Here is a 21,894-nt window from a genome sequence, read left to right as displayed (position 1 = left end):
TGATGTCGAGTACCTTTTCATGTGTCTGCTAACCATCTGAATGTCTTCTTCAGAAAAATGTCTATTCATGTGTTCTGGAGGGACATTATTCTTTAATATCATATATTCATTCAGCAAATAATTACTGAGAAACCAAAATATTCCATACACCATTCCAGGTTCTAGGGATACAGCAGTGAACAAAATTACCAAAGTGCCTTCCCTGGGGGAGATGACATTTTGGTGAGGTCAGAGAGATCATAAATAACAAAAAAATAACAGATATATCAGGTGGTGGTAAATGCTATGGAGACAACTAAAACGGAGGAAGGTGGTGAGGGAACACTGGAAGTTGGGATGCTGTTTTATATGGGATGATCAGGAACAGTCTCTCTAATGGCAATATTTAAGTAGAGATCTGAAGAAAATGAGGAAGTGAATGTAGAACACTCTTAGAAAAAGGTACGGCAAGTGTAAGGATCCTGGGGCAGGACTGTGTGCATGGTATAGTAAAGAAATACTGTTCTATTTCAGTGTGAGTGAAGCACAATAAGCAAAGGGGAAAGTAATAGAAGAGAACAAAGAGGTAAATAAAATCAGATCAGATATGATTTTTTATTTTAGATCAGATACAAATTTTGCCCTTTCCTATGAATTAGCTGGGGATTACAGGAGGGTTTGAGCAAAGGAGCAGTGTGATTTAAGCTAGGCTTAAAAAGAACCAGTCATCTGTATGGAAGTGTTGAATCACTATATTGTATACCTGGAACTAATATTACACTGTATGTTAACTAACTGGAATTTAAGCAAAAACTTTTTTAAAAAATGAGTTAACAAAGAAAAAGGATCAATCACCTTAAGTGCAATTTAAAGAAATGATTCTGGACGAGGAGAGAGGAGGCCAGTTTCTGGGGAGCATAGACAGTGGCAGTAAAAGAAAGACCAAGGCCAGTTAGGATGATATTGTAATCATTCTGATGAAAGGAGATAGAGGCTATTGACCAGATGGTAGCAGAGAAAACAGGGAAAAGTGGTCAATTCTAGCTATATTTTGAAAATAGAACTGATGGGTTGAATATGATGGTTGAAAGAGAGGAACTAAAGATTCGTTCATTTATTCAGCAAATATGAGCACCTTCTACAGGGAGCAGGTACTGTTCTGCATGCTTGGGACACAACAAACAAAAATCCTTACCTTCATGGAGTTTGTTTCCTAACGGATAATAATATCTCACATTTATTAAGCCCTTCCTATGCTCTAAACTCCATTTTCTTAACTAATTTAATCCTCACCACAAGCCAATAAGGTATGTATGGCACACGATGTGATGAGCACTGGGTGTTATATGCAACTGATAAATTATTGAACACTACATCTGAAACTAATGATGTACTATATGTTAACTAATTGAATTAAAATTAAAAATGTATATATGTATGCATGCATGCTATCTTCTCTGTCCATTTAGCCTCACACAGAGAGAGTGATGAAGTTTTTTGAAGTCTCACAGCTGGTAGGGAGCAAAGCTTTTCTTCAAAATCAGGAAGTTCTGCTCAAGAGTCTGACTTCCAAGCACTATACTCCAATGCATCTTTACCAGGCCAGTATACCCACACTAAGGGTCAAATCTGGACCACCCAGGTGCAAACCATGATCCTAACTGCTAGATGACTCCAAGTATTTGGGCCTAAAAAATTGCAAGAATGCACTTGCTATTTACATAATTATGAACAGAAAATACTAACCCATGGACTGAATTGTGTACTCCCACAATTCATATATTGAAACCCTAACCCCCAATGTGATGCTATTTGGAGATGGGGCAGTTGGGAAGTAATTAGGGTTGAATGAGTTCATTAGGGTGGAGCCTTCATGATGGCAATAGTGCCCTTAAGAGAAGAGACCTCACACCCTCCCTCCCTCTCTCACATGATCTTTCACTGTGTGTGTATGTGTGTGTTTGTGTGAGTGTGTGACTTTCTGTGTGTGTCTCTCCCTCCCTACCATATGATAACACAGTGAGAAGGGTGTTGTGTTCAAACAAGGAATGGAATTAGCAAGCAACTAGACTTCCAGTCTTCAATAGTATGAGAAATAAATTCAGGTTGCCCACAATATTTTGTTATGGAAGTCTATGCTAATAATATACCTGGGCACAGAAATAGCTGGACTAGTGAATCATCTCTCTTAAATGTCCTGTATTATTTGACACAGAATATTATGTCATAGTATCATGGAAGTGTTAGCTCTAATTATCCAGTAGAATGGCTAAGTGGAAATCAAAATGGCAGAGGTCATCAGGCCTCGTGAGAACCTGACATACTGCCAGACAAATCAGGAGGCTTTGGTCAATGAAACTGCCCTGAGATTCTTCTGTGGAAGTCTCCCATCAATCTGGTAGAAAGAAACATGTGGGAACAAAAGTGAAAAGAACCCTGAAATTTGGAGATATAATTATAGAAATTGCCCACATTTTTGTTGAATTCTTACTATGTTGTAGGCTCTGTGTTAAGGGCTACAAATGCATTACTTCATCTAATCACAAAACCATCAGAAGATGTTAGTATCTCTATGTATGAGACTAGGATTCAGAAAGGCTCAGCGACTTACCCACTTTCTCCCAACTAATAAGTGGCAGGGATGGGACTCAAACCCTCATCTGTTTGACTGCCAACCACCACTGTTCCCAGTAAGCCCTGCCAAATCATCCACTCACTAGTCCTTTTATGGCTTCCACTACTTAAATCAGGACCTCTTTGTATATTTCCATACATGCTCTGGCACAATATCATTCATACATGTGTCCCATCTCTCCTATTCATTTAATCAGCTCACTGAGGTCAGGGGCTCTGATTTGCATATCTTTTTACTTACCAGAAATTTCAGTTATGGGGATCTGCCCACTAGTGAGTGTCTAATAAAAGTAGCTGACTGGAATCAATAAACTGCTTTAGGAATCTCCTGGGGATTCTGTATGCATTCACCCAAGACAAGGTTAATATCACACTTGCAGGTAAAATAATAACTTATATTTCTTTAAGGCTTAGTTAGTGCTCTAGGCTGTGCTAAGTGCTTTCCGTACATTCTTTTATTTAACCCTGAAAGTATGAATTAGGTGCTTTCATTTCAATCTGTAATTTTCAGATGGGAAACTGAGACTCAGTGAGGTTTAAAAAAAAAAAACTTCCCCAAATCACTAAACTAATAAATGATATGGGCACACATCCATCCAACCCCAAAACACATTTTATTAACCACTGGGGTTAACGTGGAAATTATGAGCTTCAAGAATTTGTCTCAGAAGGAGGAGCAAGATGGCAGAGGAGGAGACCTAACATTGCCAGGTCCCAAAAGTTCAGCTAGATAGTTATCAAACCATTCTGAACACCTACATACTCAACAGGAGATAAGAAAGAAAAGCAGCAATTCTAGGAACAGAAAAGTGACCACTTTCCAGAAGGTAGGACATGAGGAGAAGTGAATCCAAGGTGATATATGGGAAGATAAACCACAAGGGGAAGGGCCAGCTCCCAGCAAGTAGTAGAGCAGCAGAGCACAAAATCACAACTTTTAGAAGTCTGCTCCACTGAAGGGCATCACTCCAGAGGCTAAGCATGGGGTGGAGCCCTCATGGGGACTATGTGGTCTCAGGACCCACAGGGACACAAAAATACCAGGGGTGTCTGAGTGTGGCAGAGCTCCCAGGTATTGGAGCAGGGAAGCCAGCTGCAGAGATGGAGCTGAGAAGTGGGCTCTCAGCTTGGGGTTACCTTAAACCATGATCTGAGGCACAGTTGGCCACTGCTCTTCAAGCAGTGACTCCACAGGCAGCAGATTTGGGGAGACTTACCTTCCTCCTCTGGGAGGAGTGGCACAGGAGTGTGCTGCAAGAATCTGCTGGGTTTGGAGACTCCAAACAGGGCCATGCACCAGAGACAGAAATGCTCGGTCACAAGCCACATGAGCAAAGAGCGCAGCTAAAGGCCAAGAAGACAGGAGGGATTGATGGCTTTTCTCTGAGGGCACACTGAGCAGTGGGGCCCTGAGCTCTCAGCTCCTATGGGACCAGAGGTTGGGAGGCCACCATCTTCACTCCCATCCTCCAAAGCTATACAGAAAGTGTTCAGGGAACAAAAACTACCAAGAGCAAACCCAAGCAGATTACTTAGGCTGGCCCCTGGCAAGGGTGGTGCAATTCCACCTCAAAGAAAGACATTTGAGGGGCACCTGGGTGGCTCAGTGGGTTAAAGACTCTGCCTTCAGCTCAGATCATGATCTCAGGGTCCTGGGATCGAGCCCCCCATCGGGCTCTCTGCTCAGTGGGGAACCTGCTTCTCCCTCTCTCTCTGCCTGCCTCTCTGCCTACTTGTGATCTCTGTCTGTCAAATAAATAAATAAAGTCTTAAAAAAAAAAAAAGAAAGACATTTGAGAATCACTGCAACAGTCCCCTCCCCAAGAAGATCAACAAGACCATCCAGCTAAGACCACATTCACCGATCAATGAGAACTTCAAAATCTCAGAAATATGGGAATACAGCATATGGAATTCATGGCTTCTTTACCATAATTCTTTAGTCTTTCAAAGTTAAATTTTTTTAATTTTATTTTTTTCTTATTCAATTTTTTAAAATTTTCCTTTTTCCTATTCTAATGTTTTTTAACTATTTTATCTTATCAATACCTTAAGAATCTTTTTAATTTTCATTGTTGTAGTCATATTCTATCCCTTCATTGTATTTAGCCTTATTTTTTGTATACATATAAGTTTTTCTTTCTTTAAAATTTTGGGATACAGTTTCTTCTAACAGATCAAAATATACCCTAAATCTAATGCATGGCTTTGCTCTAGTATCCAGCATAATCACATTCTTTCTTTTCTTTTCTTTTTTCAACCAACTTCTTCTCAGTTCGTTTTTTAGAATCTTTTTTGATTTTCATCTTTACAGTCTTATTTCATCCCTTCATCAAGTTTACCCTTATTTCTTGTGTGTATATATGTTTTTCTTTCTTTAACATTTTGGGAAACATTTTATCTAACAAACCAAAATACACCCAAAACCAAGTGTCTGGCTTTGTTCTATTCACCAGCTATATATATTTATATCTGTATATCTATCTATATCTATATCTATATCTATATCTATATCTATATCTATCTATCTATCTATATCTATCTCCCAGTTTCAGCCCTCTTCTGACTTGGTTAGTGTATATTTTTCTGGGGTCATTGCTACCCTTTTAGTATTTTGTTCTCTCATTCATCTCTTCTTATTCGGATAAAATGACAAGGTGGAAAAACTCACCTCAAAAAAAAGACCAAGAGGCAGTGCCAACAGCTAGGAATCTAATCAGTATGGACATAAGTAAGATGTCAGATAGAGTTCAGGATGACGATTACAAGGTACTAGCTGGTCTAGAAAAAAGCATGGAAGATACTAGAGAATCTCTTTCTGGAGAAATAAAATCCCTTTCTGGAGAAATGAACTAAAATCTAACCATGTTGGAATAAAATAAGCTATTAATTAGGTGCAATAAAAAATGGAGGCTCTTACTGCTAGGATAAATGAGGCTGAAGAGAGAATTAGTGATATAGAAGACCAAATGATGGAGAATGAAGAAGCTGAGAAAAAAATAAACAACTCCCTGTCATGAGGGGAGAATTTGAGAGATAAGTGATACCATAAGACAAAACAATATTTGAATAATTGGGATCTCAGAAGAAAAAGAAAAAAAGAAAGGGACAGAAGGTATATTAGAGCAAATTATATCAGAGAATTTCCTTAATTTGGTGAAGGGAAGAAGCATCAAAATCCAGGAAGCACAGAAAACCCCCCTCAAAATCAAAAAATAGTAAAACTTACAAGTCTCAGTGACAAAGAGAAAATCCTGAAAGCAGCTTGGGACAAGAGGTTTGTGACATACAAGCATAGAAATATTAGATTGGCAGCAGACCTATCCACAGAGACCTGGCAGGCCAGAAAGGACTGGCATGATACATTCAAAGCACTAAATGAGAAAAATATGCAGCCGAGAAAACTATATCCAGCGAGGCTGTCACTGAAAATAGGAGAGATAAAATTTTCCAGGACAAACAAAAACTAAAAAAATTTGAAAGCACCAAACCAACCCTACAGGAAATATTGAAAGGGGTCTTCTAAGCAAAGAGAGAGCCTAAAAGTAGCAGACCAGAAAGGAACAGATACAATATACAGTAACAGTCTTCTTATAGGCAATACAATGGCACTAAATTCATATATTTCAATAGTTACCCTGAATGTAAATGGGCTAAATGCCCCAATCAAAAGACACAGGGTATCAGAATGGATAAAAAGCAAGATTCACTGATATGCTGTCTACGAGGAACTCATTGTAGACCCAAAGACACCTCCAGATTTAAAGTGAGGAGATGGAAAACAATTTACCATGCTAAAGGACATTTAAAAAACATCAGGGTGGCAATCCTTATATCAGATAAATTAGATTTTAAGCCAAAGACCATCATTAGTGATGAGGAAGGACACTATATCATACTTAAAAGGTGTGTCCAACAAGGAGATCTAGCAATTTTAAATATCTATGCCCCTAACATGGGAGCAGCCAATTATATAAATCAATTAATAGCAAAACCAAAGAAACACATCAACAATAATACAATAATAGTAGAGGGCTTTAACACCCCCTCACTGAAATGGACAGATCATCTAATCAAAAGATCAACAAGCAAATACAGGCTTTATTTTTTTTAAGGTTTTATTTATTTATTTGACAGACAGTGATCACAGATAGGCAGAAAGGCAGAGAGAGAGGAAGGGAAGCAGGATCCCTGCTGAGCAGACAGCCTGATGCAGGGCTCAATCCCAGGACCCTGATCACGACCTGAGCCGAAAGCAGAGGCTTTAATCCACTGAGCCACCCAAGTGCCCCTCAACCAGGAAATTAAGGAATAATTTTAAAAATTCATGGAAACAAATGAAAATGAAAACACAACTCTTCAAACACCTTTAGGACACAGCAAAAGTGGTCCTAAAAGGAAAGTATATAGCAATACAAGCCTTTGTCAAGAAACAAGAAAGGTCAAGTATACAACATAACCCTATCCCTAAAGGGGCTGGAGAAAAAACAGCAAAGAAAGCCTAAACCCAGCAGGAGAAGAGAAAGAATAAACATCAGAGCAGGAATCAATGAACTAGAAACCAAAAGAACAGTAGAAAAAAATCAATGAAACTAGGAGCTGGTTCTTCAAAAGAATTAATAAGATTGATAAACCCGTGGCCAGACTTATCAAAAAGAAAAGAGAAAGGACTCAAATTAATAAAATCATGAGTGAAAGAGGAGCGCTCACAACCAACACCAAAGAAATATAAACAATTTCAAGAACATATTATAAACAACTATACACCAGCAAATTTGACAATCTGGAAGAAATGGATGCATTCCTAGAGACATAAACTACCAAAACTGAACCAGGAAGACATAGAAAACCTAAACAGACCCATAATCAGTAAGAAGATTGAAGCAGTCATCAAAAATCTCCCAACAAACAGGAGCCCAGGGCCAGACAGCTGCCCAGGAGAATTCTACTGAACATTTAAAGAAGAATTAAATACCTGTTCTCCAATCCTATTCAACATGGTACTAGAACTCCTAGCCTCAGCAATCAGGCAACAAAAAGAAATAAAAGGCATCCAAATTGACAAAAGAAGTCAAACTCTCACTCTTTGCTAATGATATGGTACTTTATCTGGAAAACCCAAAAGACTCCACTCCAAAACTGCTAGAACTCATAGAAGAATTCAGTAAAGTGTCGGGATATAAAATCAATGTGCAGAAATAAGTTGCATTTCTATACACCAACAGCAAGACAGAAGAAAGAGAAATTAAGGAGTCGATCCCATTTACAATTGCACCCAAAACCATAAGATACCTAGGAATAAACATAACTAAGGAGGCAAAGAATCTATACTCAGAAATCTATGGAATACTCATGAAAGAAATCGAGGAAGACACAAACAAATGGAAAAACACTCCGTGCTCATGGATTGGAAGAAAAAATATTGTGAAAATATCTTTGCTACCTAAAGCAATCTACACATTTAATGCAATCCCTATCAAAATATCATCAATGTTTTTCAAAGAAATGGAACAAATAATCTTAAAATGTATATGGAGCCAGAAAAGACCGTGAATAGCCAGTGGAATGTTGAAAAAGAAAACCAAAGTTGGCAGCATCACAACTCAGGACTTCAAGCTCTATTACAATGCTGTGATCATCAAGACAGTATGGTACTGGCACAAAAACAGACACATATATCAATGGAACTGAATAGAGAGCCCAGAAATGGACCCTCAACTCTATGGTCAACTAATCTTCGACAAAGCAGGGAAGAATGTCCAAAAGAAAAAAGACAGTCTCTTCAACAAATGGTGTTGGGAAAATTGGACAGCCACATGCAGTTGAATGAAATTGGACCATTTCCTTACACCACACAAAAATAGACTCAAAATGGATGAAAGACCTCAATGTGAGAAAGGAAGCCATCACAATCCTTGAGGAGAACACAGGGAGAAACCTTTTAGACCTCAGCCACAGCAACTTCTTCCTAGAAACATTGCCAAAGGCAAGGGTAGCAAAAGCAAAAATGAACTACTGGGACTTCATCAAGATCAAAAGCTTTTGCACAGCAAAGGAAACAGTCAACAAAACCAAAAGATGACCGACAGAATGGGAGAAGGTATTTGCAAGTGACATATCAGATAAAGGGCTAGTATCCAAAATCTTGGACTTATCAAACTCAGCACCCAAAGAACAAATAATCCAATCAAGAAATGGGCAGAAGACATGAACAGACATTTCTGCAAAGACTTCCAAATGGCCAACAGACACATGAAAATGTTCTCAACATCACTTGGCATCAGAAAAATACAAATAAAAACCACAATGAGATAACACCTCACACCAGTCAGTGGCTAAAATTAACAAGTGAAGAAACGACAGATGTTGGCAAGGATGCAGAGAAAGGGGAACCCTCCTACGCTGTTGGTGGGAATGCAAACTGGTGCAGCCACTCTGGAAAACAGTATGGTGGTTCCTCAAAACATTGAAAATATAGCTACCCTATGACCTAGCAATCACACTACTGGGTATTTACCTTAAAGATACAAATGTAGTGATCCAAAGGGGCACGTGCACCTGAATATTTATAGCAGCAATGTCCACAATAGCCAAACTATGGAAAGAACCTAGATGTCCATCAAAAGATGAATGGATAAAGAAGATGTTATACACACACACACACACACACACACACACACACACAGAGAGAGAGAGAGAGAGAGAGAGAGAGGAATACTATGCAGCCATAAAAAAACCAAAGTCTTGCCATTTGCAATGATGTGGATGGAACTAGAGGATATTATGCTAAGTGAAATAAGTCAATCAGAGAAAGACAATTATAATATGATCTCTCTGATATGAGGAACTGAGAAGTAGGGTGGGAGGTCGTTGGGGGTAGGGAGGGAAAAAATGAAACAAGAAGGGACTGGGGAGGAAGACAAACCATAAGAGACTCTTAATCCCAGGAAATAAACTGAGGGTTTCTGGGGGGTTGGGAGGGAAAGGATAGGGTGGCTGGGCTATGGACATTGGGGAGGTTGTATGCTATGGTGAGTGCTGTGAATTGTGTGAGACTGATGATTCACAGACCTATACCCTGGGGCAAATAATACATTATATGTTAATAAAAAAATTTGTCTCAATGATAGAATGCAAATTATTTTAAATGTATACCTTCAAATTATTTTTAACAGCTTTATGGAGGTATAATTGAAATACAATAAGCTCCACATATTTAAATTGTATAACTTGATTAGTTTTGACATATGCATACACATATGAAACCATCACCACAATCAAGATAATGAGCATATCCATCACCTCAAATGTTTTCATGCTTTTTTTGCAAACCCTTATTCCACTCCTTTTCCTCCCTCCACCCTGTCTCCAAGCACATATTATTTTTTGAATATGCAATGAGGTAACTTATCAGATATTCTGCTTGCCAATGATCATATCAGCTTTGTCCCTAATAACTGGGTTCATTTGATTTGTATCATAGTTTACTGATCTATAACTTGGAATTCTCAGTGCTCTGCTTCAGCTTCAGGCTGACATCCAAACTAACTACAGTAAGAAAAATGATGATAAATTCTCTCTGAGTTTGAAATCTAATCTAAAAAGTCAGCTGGGCTGATTGATTTCTTTTTAGAAACAAAAGATGCGGATTATTTATCAGATAGACTGAAACCTTAAGGATAATTTTGGGCTTCTGTGTATTGGGGAAAATGGGTTTGGTATTTATAAGCTTTTGAAAAATCTCTGATTTACCCAGTAGACAGTTTCTCAGGTTATGACAAAGGTAGCTGAGCCAGTCAACACCTAATTTCATTTTTTAATAAAACCTACGCAACACATTTATTTGATGAATGGACCTAGAAGTGATAGATTACTGCCTAGTTCTTACAAAAATAATGCATAGGGGCCCTAAAGGCCTTTTTTCTATCAAATTTATGTATCTATCAACTTTGTTCATTTGCTCAGCTGTGTTCTCCAACCACACATTGACCTAACATTTTCACTCTAAATGGTGAGAAAAAAACTGGGAGTAAAAAAGGATCCTATGAACATTGGGGCCCTAACAGACCACTGCCCTTGGCCACTGTCACCCATGATCCAATTCCAAGCCCTTTTAATGAAATAGAATGACAGGGAAAGAAGATGAACATCGTTTAAATGATGAGAGAATTCAAAGAAGTATAAGGATTAATCTATATGGTACAGATGATATGCCATAGTGAACAGGGAAGAAAGGTCACTGTGCAATGAGGTGCTCAGGGAAGGCTTTGTGAAGGAGAGCTGGACATAAGCCCAGAAGAGAAGGGGGTAATATTCCAAATCTATCTAGCCACTGGGATAACTACTGAGTTAGAGGCTGGAATAAGTGTGCAGTGGTATAGAGGGAAAGAAAGAATCCCCAGTGTTCAGGGCTGAAGGTACCTTAACAGCCCTGCATCACTGTCCTAGAAGGGATAGAACCACAAGAAAGGAAAAAGGAAAGAGGCAGACAGTTGGTGGGGGTGAGAGAGCTGCCAATTGGTTCTTCCATCTTTTTACCACAATAAGTAACAATCAGATGTCTGTATTTTTTAAACTTCAGACAAGCCCCTGTATACTCATCAAAGACAAAGCAATTTTGCTTAAAGCAGCTTCTATTAGCAGCAGCAGTTAACATAAAAGAAAAAGTAAGCAGGGGAAGAAAAGTCTACAGGGAAAACATCTTCCCTTGGTATTCATGTCAAAAGATAGAAGTATTCAATGGTGGAAAATATCCAAGATAATTTTACCTCTCGGTAGTAAGCCATCTTGTAGCCAAGCCCTTCTGATCTCCAACTCCTACACTGAAGTCAGGACATAGTTCATGCAGAAGCCTAGAAAGCAATCAGTCATATAACAGAGCTTAGTTTGTCTTCTCTTATTTCCATAGACACTTAGTGTTGGAACAGATCTTAAAGGTGGTCTGCTCTGATCTCCCTGGGGAGAATTTAGCCAAAGTGAGCTAAGTTAGACTGTTGCAAACTTCCATTACTGAATTCTTTCTTTTATCTTACAGCACTAAAATTTTAGAGCTCAAAGGGACCTTAGGGAGTACCTAATCTAATGTTTTCCCTTTTTTTAATATCGAGAAATTTATTTTTAAAATTTAGAAAATGAAAAGAAATTTTATTTTTAATTCAGGACAGAACATTACAAATAAGTCTGATGGACCTCTCACAATCTGGGACACCCCCTTGTGCCCTTCCATTCCCCTCAGATGTAAGAATTATTATTAGTTTGCAGATTTTCCTTTTGGATCATATTTGATAATTCTATATACATATAAACATGTAGTAGTATTTTTGTGTTTTGTTTCAAATTTATCATACAGTACATATCTCATTTTCTTCACTCAGCATTGTTTTGAGATCTAGGCCAATCCTTATTTTATTTTATTTTATTTTATCTTATAGAGAGTGTGTGTGAGTAGGGAGGGGGAGGAGCAGAATAGTGGGGAGAGGGACAAGCAGACTCTGCACTGAGCATGGAGCCCAGTGGGGGGCTCAATCCCAGGATCCTGAGATCATGACCTAAGCCAAAACCAAGTTGGACACAACCAATTGAGCCACCCATGTGCCCCTCGACCATTCCTCTTAACTGCAGTTCAACATTCCATTGTATAAAGCACCTTTATCCTCTTCCACCTTGATGGAAATTTACAAATCTTTATGGAGAGAGAATTGCATCTCAGAGAAGCTACAGGATTGGCCTAAGTTACATTTTAGCATAGTTGGAACTAGAATTCACATCTTAGATGAGAGGTAGATGAGTTTCTCAAAAACTTGGCTGTCCAGGCTCATTCATGGAGGTCTTACTTGGTTTAACATGATGTTGGTGCATCAGATTGGAGAGTATGAAAATTCTAAGCATTCAGATCTCCCAGAGCTGGTAAGCCAGAGTCTCCCAACCCATGGCCTTATGTGCTGAAGAGCTTCAGAGCTCATAAACATTTCCTCTACCATTGCTCATGGGGTTCTGAAAAACCTTCTTTTCAGACTTTATAGCTTTTGATCTTGAAGGTTCTTCCATCCATAGAAGTTCCCTAGACCCACTTTGAGAGTTAAATTAAGGTAATGTTGGCCATCAACATGGTTGATAATTTGGTTTATCAGTTCACATGCTAGAAAAAGTCATTATGGAAAATGGTCTCAGGACATGCTTACAGGTTGGGGGATGGGATGGAGCAAGGATGAGAAAGGAAAAACTTGGACATATATTGATTGCTTGCTATGTGCCAAGCAATGTACTAGGTACTTTACATGTATATTATCACAGTAAGATTACTAATGCTACTTTCCATATTAGGAAAGAAGAGCTGAGAAAGATGGACTTTCCCAAAGTCCATTTGTTTCTTCACTCATTTGTCCACTCAACAAAATTTTGCCAAGATACTACTGCTATGTGCCAGATGCTACACTAGGTGAGGAAATATACTGATGAATGTGACAGACCCAATTTTTGTTCTCATGAATTTGAATCCGTAAGAAGTTGTTTACCATTAAAATGCAAGGTAACTAAGCATGGTCAGGCACATTGGTTTAGGAACTATGAATATAGATAGTAGGCAAATCATAAGCACCATGTGGTCTCATTTATTGCTTCAGTGACAATATAGTGAGTGCCTTCTATATGGAGCAATGTGCTAGACACTTTGGGGGGAATATAAAGATAAATAATATAACGCATACTCCTAAGAGTGTTCAGGACATAGTAGATGTTCACTTGATATTTGAATACCAGCCTAGAAACTTTAAGTTCAAGAGTAAGTGACAACCTCATGTTTCCAAGCTACTTGTCATTTCAGGTATAAGGGAAATTTTGCATCAGGATGAAGAACAAGAGAGGGTAGAAAATGACATAGTATCAGCTACCATCCCATGAAACTGTAGTGCTATGTAAAATGTTTCAATCAACAGAACTAGGGAAAACAAAGTAGTTTTCATCACCATCTGACTGACAGGCAGATAGCACCTTTTTGACACAAAGATTAGCAAGTTCTTATTCTCTGACTAGAAGCAAAATGGCAAAGGAATTTCCAGTGTGTCTTGAAGTGGGTTGTTTTTTTATTCCTAAGATGCATAGGAGAAAAGTATCTGCCTTAGAAGTAGAAATCCTGCCACATAGGAAACTTGAAATGGTATATTCCCATTTTTTTCCATCCCAGCATTGGTGCTATTGCTGTCAAAGGTTTTACTTTTTGTTATAAACTCCACAATACACAGTTAAAATCATTGATAAAATAGTCCATTACATTCAAGGAGACTTAAATAAGAAAAAATATCTTGTATATTTACCCATGCAGCTTCCAATTTTAGTGCTCATCATTCTTTGTATAGATCCATTTTTCTTTCTTACATTATTTTCCTTTTGCCTGAAGGTCTTCCTTTAATATTTCTCATGGTGTGGGTCTGCTGGTAATGACTTATTTCAAATTTTGCAGTCTGAAAAACTCTTTATTTCATTTTTCTTTCTTAAGATTTTTTTTACAGGTGAAAGATTTGTCTTTTTTCTTTCACTACTTTGAAGATGTTTCCCCACTTCCCTCTAGCTCATATTGTTTCTGAAGATGAATTTGCTGTCAATCTTATCTTTGTTCCTCTGAATACAAGGTGTTTTTTGTCCTCTGATAACTTTTAAGATTTTTTCTTTCATCAATAATTTTGAGCAATTTGATTAAGATGTCTCTTGGCATAGTTCCCTTTATGTTTCTTATACTTGAGGTTCTTGGATGTATAGGTATATATTTCATCAAATTTGAAAAGTATCTTAGTTATTATTTTTCAAATCCCTTATTGGCCATCTCCTCTCTCTTCTCCCATGGGAACTCCAGTTACACATATGATGAAATTGTTCCATAGCTCACTAATACTCTGTTTTGTTTTCTTTTGTGTTTCTGTGCCTCATTTTGGATAGTTTTATTGCTGTGTATTAAAGTTAACTTGTGTTTTCTTCTTCATCATCTAATCTCTTCTTCTTCACCATTAATCCCATTCAGTGTACTATTTACCTCAGATACTATACTTCTTATCTCTAGAAATTCAATTTGGATTTTTTGTATCTTCATTGTCTCTAATTTATATCTTAAAATAATTTTATTGATAGATAATTCATATATGGTTTGTGTCTAAATAATGACTTAAAATATGTAATTCACTGTTTTTTTAGTATAGTATATTCACAGATATGCACAGCCATCACTATAGTAGAAAGCAACCACAAACCCTAGAACCAAGTCCCCCATCTCTCAGCAATGACTTATGTATTTTCTGGCTCTATAGATTTGCTTATTCTGAACATTTCATAAAAATGAATCATATATTATGTGGCCTCTTTGAGTTCTTTAACTTAGCATAATGTTTCCAAGGTTCATCAACACTGATGTATGTATCAGACTTCATTCTTTTTATGGACAAATCTTTCATAGTATGGATATAACCATATTTTATTTATTAACTCATCAGTTGATGGACATGTAAGTGGTTTCCACCTTTTGTATATGATGAATAATGCTGCTATAAACATTTATGTGTAAGTTTTGTGTGAACATACACTTCCATTTCTTTTGGATATATACCTAGAAGTGGAATTGCAGGATTATATAGTAACTCTATTTATAACCATCTGACAAACTGTCAGACTGTTCCAAAGTGGCTGCTCCATTTTACATTCCCAGCAGCAGTGCATGAAGGTTCTGACTTTCCCACATTGCCATCAATGCTTGTTATTATCTGACTTTTTTATTATAGCCTTTCTGATGGACATGAAGTGGTATCTCATTGTTTTGATTTACATTTGTGTGATTCATGATGAGCATCTATTCATGTCCTTATTGACCATTTTTATATTTTCTTTGGAGAAATATATAGGTCCTTTGCATAGTTTTAATTGGGTTATTTGTCTTTTTATTATTGCGTTATGAGAGTTCTGCATATGCTAGGTACAAACCCTTTATCAGACACATGATTTGCAAACATTTCTCCCATTCAGTAGGTTATCACTTCACTTTTCTGGTAGCATCTTTTGAAGCACAAAAGTTTTCAACTTTAACAAGGTCTAATTTATCTATATTTGCTGGTGATGCCTGGACAGCAAACCTTTGCCAAATCCAAGATATGAGGCTGTATGAGCCATCTACAGAACACTACTGCCTCTATCTCAGGATATTAGAATCACTGTGGAAGCATCATTATAATATGTATGCGAACAGCAGAATTCTTCTACCTAGGAACATGTGTGTGTGTTCCCTGCCCACTAAGGGTGTTGGGCTACCCTAACAAATACATAAAGCACTTGGCTACCTTTTTCTCTCCACAACAAAAATAGTTACCATGAAAATTCCATTAAAAATTCATTTTTATGGATCTTAAAGTATTTTTTATTTCCAAGAATCCCTTTTTAAATGGCAATGTGTTTTCCTGTGAGCAGTAATATTTTCAACCTTTAAATCAGCTAACACCTTTATGGATATTGGACAGCTAAGTGACAAAAAGGTCCTGTTTCATTGGCCTGTATAGGCTCTATGCTTGGTGCAGGCAGTAGATATCGAAAGGAAATAAAAAAGGAAAAGTAGAAATATGTCCAAAAACTGCCTTTTTCATAGTCTTTCAGAAGATCAGCTCTATTGTATTCACATGTGGGATTGTGTTTTTAGATATTGAGAGAATAGCTGGTGTTCTTCTATCTTGGCCTTTGTATCCACTAATAGGGAAAGCTGCTGACCATTTTGTCTTGCCCATCCTCTCAAGACCATTCTTACATTGGGAAAAAAATTGAAAGAAGAAAAAGACAACAAGACCATCCATAAATGTCAAAGGTATAAAATACCCTTCCAACAGCAGCCATGTCAAAGTACCAAAAAAATCTAGGAATGTTCAACAGTTCATGTAAGTAAAGAAATACAATAATGTGCAACCAGAGAAAAATGAGGAAGGAGAAGTTGCTATATAAAACTGGGTTTGTGATGAAACTGTCATTTTGACTTAAGTTCAAAATAATAGTTTTGCTCAAAGTATAAACCAAAATTACAAATGGATGATGTATAATAATATGATAAATATGTATAATGTCTGTAACATTTTTAATACCTTAGAGTAAGAAGAGTGTCAAGAGCCAGATCAAGCCCCTCAAATCATAAATTATCAATTCCTATACAAAGCTGTAGGCCAATCCACTGAGCAGGCAACATAAATTCCTGGTGTGCTATACTGAGATTCAAGGGGTAGAATACTACTGACTCCCTCCCCTAGTGAAAAAAAAAGTCATTAACAAAGCTCCCTCAGTTCCTTCTAACTCCAAATCCAGGGCAACTTCTCACTGCCTACTATCAGTGGATTCTGTTCATTTAAATGTATCCCCTCAAAACAAAATAGGTATAATCAATCTATCCCATATACACACACAACTGTTAGAATGTTGTTGATACCTTTTTTTTTTTTTAAAGATTGATTTATTTGAGAGAGAGAACATGGGGAGGAAGGGCAGAAGGAGAGAGAAAGAGATTCTTTTTTTTTTTTTAAGATTTTATTTATTTATTTGACAGAGAGAGATCACAAGCAGGCAGAGAGGCAGGCAGAGAGAGAGAGAAGGAAGCAGGCTCCCGGCTGAGCAGAGAGCCCGACGCGGGGCTCGATCCCAGGACCCCGCGACCACGACCCGAGCCGAAGGCAGCGGCTCAATCCACTGAGCCACCCAGGTGCCCCGAGATTCTTTTATTTGTTGTTGTTAATTTTTTAAATTTTATTATGGTATGTTAGTCACCATACATTAAATCATTAGTTCTTGATGTAGTGTTCCATGATTCACGGAGGGTGAGAGATTCTTAAGCTGACTCCATGCTGAACATAGAGCGAGATTCAGGGCTTGATCCCACAACCCTGAGATCAAGACCTGAGCTGAAACCAAGAGTCAAATGCTTGACTGACTGACCCACCCAGATACAACCAGTGATACCTTCCTTAAACTTTTTAATTTTTCCAAGGTAAGAAGAAGCCTACAGCAGATGTCTTAGTCTGCTCAGGCTGCCATAACAAATAACAACAGACTCGGTGGCTTAAACAACAGAAATTTATTTCTCAAAGTTCTGGAAGCTGGGAAGTCCAAAATTAAGGTGGTAGCTGATTTGGTTCCTGGCAAGAGCTCTCTTGGCTGCAGGTATTCTGTCCCGACATGGTGGAAAGAATGACTGAGTTCCCTGTTGTCTCTTCTTATAAGGGCACTAATCCTATCAGGGCCCTACCCTCATGACTTCATTTAATCTTAATTACTTCCTTAATCTAAATACAATCACACTGGACATTAGGGCTTCAATGTCTGAATTGATGGGGAGGGCATATAGTTTAGTCCTGATATGTGAGGAAAGTTTCTGTCACTTAAAATGATTTATAAGCATAGTTCAACTTGCTAAAGGATGTAAGGGCAGAATCTTCTTTGTATCTCAGCAGAAACATGGTAACTATCTTCAAATACAACGCGCAGTCCTGGGATCACTGCAGAGGTCAAATAACACAAAGGTTTTTGTTTAAATTGCTGTGTTTCATAGGGTATTCCTCACTTTTCCATTTTACACTGAATGGACCAGATGGGAAAGCCTAGAACATGGAATTAGACTTGGGTATTACAGATTTATAATTCTAACTCTGCCACCTACTAGTCCCTGGATGGTATAGCAAACTCTTAATTTCTGTGATGCTGAAAATATTCATGTACAGTAGACTTTTGAACAACATGGGCTTAAACTGTACAGGTCCACATATATATGGATTTTTTCAATATAGTACAGTACTATAAATAGATTCTCTCTTCTTTATGATTTTCATAGCATTTCCTTTTTTATTTTGTTATTCACTGTACAGTACAACATTAGTTTTTGATGTAGTGTTCCATAGCATTTTCTTAAACTTAATTTACTGTGAGAACACATGCAAAATATGTGTTAATTGTTTATGTTACTGGTAAGGCTACTGGTCAACAGTAGGCTATTAGTAGTTAAGATGTGGGGGAGTCAAAAGTTACACATGGATTTTTGACTGCACAGATGGTCAGTACCCATAACGCCTGCATTGTTCAAGGGTCAACTGCATTTTAAAAAGTAAATGATAGGGTGCCTGGGTAGCTCAGATGGTTAAGCATCTGCCTTCAGCTCAGGTCATGATCTCAGAATTCTGGGATCGAGTCCCACATTGGGTTCCTTTCTTAGTGGGGAGTCTGCATCTCCCTCTGCCTGCCCCTACCCTTGTTTGTGTTCTTTATCTCTCTCTGGCAAATAAATAAAATCTTTCAAAACAAAACAAACAAACAAAAGTAAATGATAGCAACTCGGTGAGGTAGACAAAGATATGTAAAATAACTTGATGAGATGGTATATATAAAAGAACATTGTAATCATAAAGCCCTTGATAAATATTAGGGACCATTAAACTAAAGAGCAAGCTTAAAAGCCTCCTGACTTGAGACATAGGTCTTCTGGGAGAGACAAGAGCCAAGAGGAATATATTTAATAAATACTAATATCGTAAGATGCTAGTATTTGAGAAAATTTGAGAGTTGATAAAATTCCCATATCATACAGTAAGCTGTAAACACAACTTACAGAACTGCTTACTATTAGGTAGTAGTACAGGATGACTAATTATATAAATAACACTCAAAATGTTCTGATCAATTGGTATTCATCAGATTACAGGTCCACAAATCACTGGTGCTCTTCAGGTTGAATCAAAGTATTCCACCACCAAAATCAATCTGTGGAAGTCATTTCTTAATTCGCAAACATAATTTTAGTTCATGGGGAGAATTTTCTCCATTTCAGGTTTTCAGTCCAGATTCCTCTTAAATCCTTTAGTGACTGAAGCAGACAGCAAAACAATGAACATGTAGCAGAAGAACACCTAGGACAACCACACCAGGTGTCACCAATGACTTGCTATTATTCATTTGTGGTCACATATCTGTGTCTTCACTTTAAACTGCTAATAAAAATACCCTGTAGTCATATGACAGTATGAAACATACTGTCTCAATCTCACTTGTAAGAGCCACTTGCTCGCAAAGGAAAATAGTAAGGGGGAAACACAGGAGATACAAGACAAGGCAGTTGTAACCTGAGGCAGTTCTAATGGCAAAAAAGTCTTAAAAGAGCTGAAGTTTGAAGCCAAGAATACAATTTACATCAGCATTTAATCCAGAGAGCAAGGTATAGATAGAATAGGTAGCTGGGTGGACAGGGTTGAATTGAGTTAAGAACTGAAAAATTTGCTGAACAGAGCTTTTGTATGTATTAGTATGCCCCTCTGTTTACATGGTGCTCAGTGCATATTGAGGTAGTAGATGCAAATACTTAAAGAAATTGGAATACATTTATAGCAATATTTTATAGTGTCCACAGAGAACATTCTGACCTCCAGGTGATCTGCTATCCAGATTTCAGAAGCTGTAATGTTAAGTTGTGGATAACACAGCCATAATTTTTGGAAGGGGCATAGTGGAGTAAAACCCTCCTTGGAGTCTCTATTAGAGGAAAGATCTTGGGCTGTTTCCCCTATGATAAAATTACTAGGACTCTTTAAGATGGCTTGGAGAAGTATGACTGCTATTTCTGGGAGTCAGCACTCAAAAAGCTATAGGCACAGATCTCAGAAAATCAGAGCAACCTACCTTTGGGTCCTATTCTATTCTACTTTAGGAGAACTAGCATATACTGTTGGATTGACCCCAGAGCCAAAGGGAATGGTTATTCAGTCTGAATTATTTAGTTTATTTCATCTATAAAAACAATATAAACCAGTAACTGAGTCTCAAATTTCATGTCTTTTAGCCTGAATCATCCTATTTTCCTATCTTTATGGAGTGAACATATTGGTGCTGTACCTAACACAGTGGTCTCTAAGTATCATAAATGTTGCTAAAGCTGTGCAACATAGATGATTTTAGGGCTGGCATTGACCTTAGCAGTCATCTTTTTTTATCTTTCTCATTTCACTGGAAAAGAAACAGAAACAAAGAAGAGATAAATGTGACTTGTTCAAGTTCATACGTCAACTAGCAGAAGAGCTGAGACTAGAATCCAGGTCTCCTAATTCTCTGGGCACTATACTTTAAACTGCACCATTTCACACATATAGGTATGTACCATTATTTACAGGGAAGTCCCCTGAGAAATTTTTAACTCTTGTTTTGAAACCGTACTATTGTAACAATTCAAGTCCTAATCTTAAATTTGGGGTCAGGAAAGGAGGTGGAGATCTATCCAACTTTGCAGAAAATGTATCCTTTCACAAAAGTAAAACTCTCTCAGTAACAACAAGGGTGACCTGGTTTTAAAGATCCCAATATGCAAAATGAGAAGGTTACAAAACAGTCACACTGAAGGAGATTGCATTAGAAGGGAATACTCAGCAGAACTTCTTGAGTGCATCTAAGCATTTATGATTATTACTTGGCAGAACTCTCTGGGCCAGAGAAACAAAGTTAAAATGCTAAGAGCCACTGCCAGATGAAGACCAAGAAGAAGGCAAAATAAGCATCTTTGAAGTAAAATGGAGGTTATGAAGAAATGGAGTCTGACATAAATTCAGTTTCCTCTGAAAGTATCAGGGCCCCAGTAACCAGCCTAGCAAAGAGCCTTTCTCAATCATGTGGATAGTGGCACTACCAGTCCTATAGTCACTCAGTCTTGAACTTGAATATCATCTTGAGGTTCTCTCTATACCTCATCCCCTATATTATATCCATTACCAAGCCCTGCTTTTCTCTTTCTTTGAAATAACTCTTAACAGTCTTCCCTTCTCCATTCTGACAGCCAGCATTGGAGATAGGATTCCATTATCTTATGGAAAAAATCCTATTCTCTCCTACTCTGATTTACCACTGGCACAGCCATAGGAGTCATCTTATACAGCTTTCTTGATCATGTCCTGTTTAAGAACCTAGAGTGACTCCCCAATGCCTATAAGATCAAGAACTATTTTCTCAACCAAATGCTCAGTATCTTCCAACTAATGGACCCAGCTTAGCTACCCCTACATGCTTCCCTCTCTTTTCAAACACTGCAATACCCAAGACAGTGCTAATTTGAACCTTTGACTTTATCCCCTTCCCACATATAAGAGAGGTGGTTTCCCAACTCCCACATCTCCCTATCTAAATCCCACACAGCCTTTTCAGATCCAGCTCAGGTTTACCTCTTCCACATACTTTTCCTAACCACCTCCCAAAAACTCCAGCCAGTATTGATGTTTTAATTAATTTTAATTTTAGTTAATACCA

At 37.8% G+C, this 21,894-nt stretch overlaps 1 protein-coding gene across 1 annotated transcript in view; it reads left to right on the top strand.

The window, feature by feature from the left end:
* TRPC5 (transient receptor potential cation channel subfamily C member 5) overlaps positions 1-21,894 on the top strand; it is a 255,505-nt gene that overhangs the window by 90,547 nt on the left and 143,064 nt on the right. The window lies entirely within an intron of this gene.

Source organism: Mustela erminea, chromosome X (assembly GCF_009829155.1).
Source record: "Mustela erminea isolate mMusErm1 chromosome X, mMusErm1.Pri, whole genome shotgun sequence".
Classification (NCBI taxonomy): Eukaryota; Metazoa; Chordata; class Mammalia; order Carnivora; family Mustelidae; genus Mustela; species Mustela erminea.
Note: the sequence above shows the minus strand (reverse complement) of the source record. Positions and strands in the feature narration are given on the sequence as shown.